A 6,052-nucleotide genomic window follows, 5' to 3' on the forward strand; every position below is an offset into this window, starting at 1 on the left:
CCCTGTGGAGGTTGAGTCAAGGTATGAGATGCATAGTGATGAAAAGCTCAAGGTGACGACCAATTAAAGGTCAGCGTGTAATCCCTCCTTAAAAAACCTGTGTAACATATATATGCAAACTAGTAACCTAGTACAGTGGTGCCTTGGTTTGTGAGCATAATTCGTTCTGGAAACGTGCTCCAAAGCACTTGTATATCAAAGTGAATTTTCCCATTAGAAATAATGGAAACTCAGATGATTCTCTCACGATCACGGCAGAGGCGAGCGGCGATCGTGCGGGTAGGCTGGTAAGGAGTAGGCGAACAGGCAGAACTCGGGGCAAAACACGGGGTTTTATTGGGAAAAAGGGACCAGGAGACATTTACCACACCAATACCACAATGACGGACAGGGGAAACAAGTCAGACCGGGACTTAAATACACAAAGACTAATCAAAGGAATCAGACAAAGCTTCAGGGAAGCACACGTGGGAAACCAGGGGGCGTGGCACACACGAGGAGCCGACGAGCCGGGTATCACAGATTCGTTCCACAACCCAAGATTCATATAAAAATGATTAATACAAAATATAAAGTAAAAATATATAAAACAAATTAACCTGCACTTTACCTTTGAAAAGAATCGTGGATGATGTGAGGGAGACGAGAGAGAGGAGAACAGGAGGGTTATTTTGTAGGACGACACTGTCGGCTCACTGGAATCTTTTTCTTTTTGTGTGACTTTAACAAGGAACCTATCCAATGACAGCTGCTTTTGCCTCCTTTCCGATTTCCTGGAAATGTGACATTGCATTGTCATTAAACAGATTCATCCCTCGCGCGGCTACACCCTTATTCGGATGCCGAATTGAACTGAATCGAATAGTGACTTTGTGACGCATTCAAATATTTGGTACCTGGGAAAGCACCATTTCATCATTTTAGAAACCTCTAAGGCTACTGCAGTCAAAACGTTACATCAGGCATGTTATATTACTCAGTGAATATAAAAAGTGTACAAACCCTAGTTAAAATGCCAGGTTTTCATGATGTACAGAAATAAATCAAAAAATCATTTCATATCTTTTCCCCACCTTTAATGTGACCCATAAGCATAAGCAGTTGAAAAACAAGCACATTTGTTAGTGGGAAAAATATAAAAATAAATAACATAGAACAAGACATAGGGTTGAAAAGCACCTTTTGATTTAATTACAGCATTCGTTCTTTTTGGGTACACACCTGCCATCAAAGTAACTCTGATTAAGCCCAAATAAAGTTCAGCTGTCCTAGTAGACTTTTTATATCCTGTGTATATTATATTAATACCCAAGAATTGTATTGTAAGGCTGCCCTGTGCCACAGCTTGGTCAGAAGCAGAAGTGAGCAGAGTTCAGACAACTGAACGTACTCAGCAGATTATAATCTAAGTAGAATGACCCTAATAAAGAATGAGAGTGAGCAGAAGCCTTCCTTTCCCAGCACATTCGGTCCAGCCGGCTCTGTTCAAACCCTCAGAGCGATTACAGAGACGCCAGCCAGCTGGGATTCATGTTCAGCCTGCCTTTCCCTACCTGAGCCAAATCACCCAGCTTTTCAGCTTACAAAACGCAGACGCTTTCAAATTTCTGTCCCTTAATTATTGGACATGCAAATGATTTATGTGGGGTAGATGGTTACTTGCTTTGAATAATATTTTCTGTGGTTTAATCAGCATAATAATTTGAATGAAAATTGCACATATGGAATTTAAAGGAAATGATAGATTAGACACTTAATATGATTCAGATTTTAGTTCTTGTTTTTCTACCCAAATGCTAATGACCTGTCAATCCTTTGCTGGTGCTCGCCGGGGGGGGAGGGGGAGGAGGAGGAGGAGGAGGAGGGGGGAGCGGCGAGTGTAGTGATTTACTGGGCACCATTATGGCCATTATGGATGTGGGTTGATGCCTGCAGTGTATGTGTGGAATCGGCACTAATTTCCTCCTGTACGTGCGGATCGGCAATCCCAAACTGGCATGGTGTCGGATGCCCGCTTGCCCGCATTCCCGCTTGCCCGCATGCCCGCTTGCCCGCTTGCCCGCATGCCCTTTCTGGGGCCGGCACAGTGCACCACATTCTACAAGTGTTTTCACACTCGGGAGCCCGCGGCTGGCCATGGAAGCTCTCCTCTCCGTTTCCCCCCTCCTCCGATCCAGGCACATACCTGTCTGCCCGCCTATGAAATGTGTCTCATAGTAAATGGAGAAATGTAAACAGGTACCTGCTTGTGGGGCAGGAGAGGCGACCCAGCTGTGAACCCCTAACCCAGACTGCTATGAATTCTGGTCAGTTGAAAAAAAAATTGGCAGGAAAAGTATCGGACTCGAAAGGGAAACGAACAGCCAGCGTTTTGTGCGCCCGCTGCGCCACCCGCGGCCCCTGCTTCCTCCTCTTCATTTCCCGTCTGTTGATCCCCGTGAATGGAGATGGGCCCACCCCGTCCGGCTGGCCTGGGGCCCCTGCCAGGGCCCTGCCCCCTCCATGGCTCACACACGCTGTGCCTGATCGGGGCCCCGTTAAGTGGAGCAGCTACAATGCACGGTCTGAGGATCCCCCCCCCCCCCCAGATATGCCCGCGAGCGGGACGATGTGGCACCATGTGGTCACTGTGTCATGGTAAAAAGCCCTAGGAGATGCACATTTACATTTACCTTACAGTGTCCAAAGCAATTTACAGTAGGGGTTAAGGTTACAATTTACAGGAGCTCCCTGGGATTCCAACCCATGACCTTTGGGTTGTTAGTGCAACACTCTACTTGTTGAGAAAAGGGCTTCCTGACTCACAGCGAGACACACATCAGACATGCGGTATCCCAAACTCACATGTGCACTGCCCACTAAGCATACTGTCTTACTGCTTTCCCTGTTCAGCGCTGATTGGGGTGAGGGGCGGTGCTCTTCTCCGAGAGTGACGAGGGATCCAACCCAGACCAGACAAAAACATACATTAGGAATGGAATCCTGTACAGCAGAACGTAAATGCTACTCTTCTGTTTCACTAAATCCGTTCCTGTTGACGTCAGGTAAGATTAAAGTGGGAACGTTATACATTATAATGATCTATAAGCCGCACTCAAAGCTTCGCCAGCATCTAATCCCACAATCCTCTTTAATTTCTTACATGTTTTATATTTACATGATTTACTTTATTTGCTTATAATACAACTATTAGACATAATTAGCATTACTCACTCATTCAGTCTGAACCTTAGATGTTTCAAGCTATGTAATTTCAATGATAAAATTACCTATTATCGTTTCAAAGGCCTGAATAAGTAAAAACATGCTTAGAATTTTTTTTACTATTCTAGAAAGAACAAACGAATGATAATTATTCCTGTCGGCCCAGTCGTTAGTAAAAGGTTGCCTGGGAAGATGGTGGCACAGGAGGCAGTGCTATCGTTCGGCAACTGGAGGGTTGCAGGTTCGAGCCCTGGTTCCTCCTGACCCCATCAAAGTGTCCTTGAGCAAGACACTGAACCCCAAATTGCTCCCAGTGAGCAGGTTGGCACCTTGCATGGCAGCCTCTGCCACCGGTGTGTGAATGAGTGTGTGGATGGGTGAATGTGAGGCATGAAATGTAAAGTGCTTTGAGTACTCGTAGGAGTAGAAAAGCGCTCTATAAATGCAGTCCATTTACCATGAAGTTTGCTCTTTCTCCTGGGCCTGATACCGGTGGTTCTGGGTTTTCAGCCCACCTATGCGCCTTTGAGGGGTCTGAGCCGCCGCTGAACCAGCTGTAAATAGAGCAGGAACGGTATGTCAGCAGGTCGAACCGCGGAGAGCAGATTTCGCAAAAGGGTAAAAAGACGCCCTAAAACAGCCAACTGACCAGGTCTGCTGAACCCAAGAGCTTTGGTGTGATTTATCTTATGTTGGGCAGATCGGTCATTAATCAGCAGCCGCACCAGCTGAAATAATCGCTGTTTCTCTTATATTCCCTGATGAGAGTTTTGTGGTGGATCACAGACACCTTGAGCGACGTGGGAATGTCTAGAATAGGGTGTGGGAGGGGGGACGAGGGGAGGCCCTGTCACTCTCTAATAACACCTCCCTGGAACATACCTGCTCAACCTGCCCACATCTGGTCCTCCTTAGCCCAGCTCATCAGTCCATATCCCCGACCTCCCCCCAGCTGCACCCCCCTGACCATGGCTGAACACGTGGCTGTTATCACAGCCAAGCCCAGTGTGCCGTCTCAGGGCAGCATGAACAGACCCGCTGACGGGCATGTAGGCATCGCGGGATTGTTAGCTGGCGCCAAACCACATGGGAAAGCCATCTCACATCAGAGGGGCCATTTTACAGTGATTTACAGTCATTTTTACTCCCAGGCAGGAGACTGCGAACCTTCACTTAGCCCCCTGTAGGCCTTAGCGATAATTCCCAACTGGAGTTGTAGTAACAGCTGGAGAATGCAGACTGACACAACTCTGACATAAAAATTTATGGTGGAAAGAAATGCAGGGGTCTTGAAACAAACAGCAGTCTTGAGACAAACGGGAGTCTTAGCTGAAATGCTAGTTTGAATCGCTTATCCTCAATGAACATGCCAGCTCCATAAAGGCAGACTAATCTGGTGAGGAAGCGCTGCCTGTTCCTCTGTAAAGCCCGCAGAAGCTGTTTTCGGCCACATTAATGTGAGGCACTGTGCTCAGCAAGGATCACGAGACTGAATTTGTCCAGGTCACATGACTGAATCAGCCCGGGTCACATGACTGAATCAACCCGGGTCACATGACTGAATCAGCCCGGGTCACATGACTGAATCAGCCCATCATACACACGGTCAAAGGAATCTGCAGACAGCACCTGGGCCTTTTTCATTCAGTACTTTGGATCCAAGCACTAGCTGTCTCACAGAAAACAAGCCAAGTCACTGTTGCACTATATACTCTATACTCTCTGTGCCTATCTATGCCATTCTCCCCCCAGAGTTGAATTTCTACATACAAATCTCTCCATCTGACCTGCAGGCCTGTGGGGCGGACGCAGCGAAAGCCCTGCTACCCCCCCGGGGAATCTTGGTGAGCGGCACGTGTGGGACGCACCCCCCCACCCCATCGGTAAGGAGCAAAAACATCACGCTGCGGGCTGAGCTAGAGGCAGGATGTCGGGTATCCTGTTCAAAGATCTGCACACATCTCCTGTTTGTCTTGGCATCCACTGCACCTACTCAGAGGGAATGATCAAGCTGAGCCCCCTTGGAAGCGAAGAGCTCCGTCAAGGGCCCTTGGAAGCGAAGAGCTCCGTCAAGGCCGGTCCGCCCAACACACACATTGCAATGTACGTAGTGATGCCAGCGATTTACTGCAGGCCTGAGCTAGGCTCTGATGTCCAAGTGACAGCCTTGACGATCTTCAACAACCTAATATATATATTTTACTGGTGCTGAAATTGATACTGGAAGGAAAAATGATCAAATGAACACATCTACAGTAAGGGGGGGTTTATAGCAGAAGCAGGAGCCTCTGGGATCTTCAGGGTCTGCTCAGGCTTGATGTGTTTACCGTGCACATGGATGCGGAGGATCGGTGAGAAAATGTCCAACTCTGTTCACACTGGCGAGTCAGTTTCTGTGGGGTTCTGACGGGTGCACGGATATTAGGACTGACACTTACCGAGAACTGATTAGACTTTCTGTGATAATACAGGCTGAAAAGCGGAGTGCCTCGGTGATCCCACGGCTCTTGGTGGACCAGAGACGGGCACAAGAGGGGAAATGGGGAAACTATGGTGTTTTTAAAGCTGGAGTTTAAACAGCTGCACCTCCGCCGCCTCCGCGATATAATGTTTCAAAGGGAAGGGGCAGGGCCTTGTGATGCGGGCGACAGGAGGTCGGAATGGCCATGGTGTCCGGGTCTGGATCCGGGCAGGAGGCGGGCGATGAAGAGCGAGAACAAAAGGGGAACACTCCCCCCCAAAAAAAAAATAAACAGGCATCACGTCAAGGCAAGAGCTAAAATGGACCTGACCCCATCTGAGGTGGGATTTTATTAAAACATATGTTCCTTTATTACAGTCTTGACAC

General features: G+C 47.9%; 1 long non-coding RNA gene across 1 annotated transcript; it reads right to left on the reverse strand.

Moving 5' to 3' along the window:
• Window positions 1-554: 554 nt before the first annotated feature.
• Window positions 555-5,804, reverse strand: LOC125716366 (uncharacterized). Its single transcript, XR_007384320.1, has 3 exons — window positions 5,643-5,804; window positions 3,662-3,758; window positions 555-773 (listed from the first exon to the last, which is right to left on the reverse strand). It is a non-coding gene; the product is annotated as an uncharacterized LOC125716366 (long non-coding RNA).
• Window positions 5,805-6,052: the final 248 nt, after the last annotated feature.

This window comes from Brienomyrus brachyistius, chromosome 21 (genome assembly GCF_023856365.1).
Source record: "Brienomyrus brachyistius isolate T26 chromosome 21, BBRACH_0.4, whole genome shotgun sequence".
Lineage (NCBI taxonomy): Eukaryota > Metazoa > Chordata > Actinopteri > Osteoglossiformes > Mormyridae > Brienomyrus > Brienomyrus brachyistius.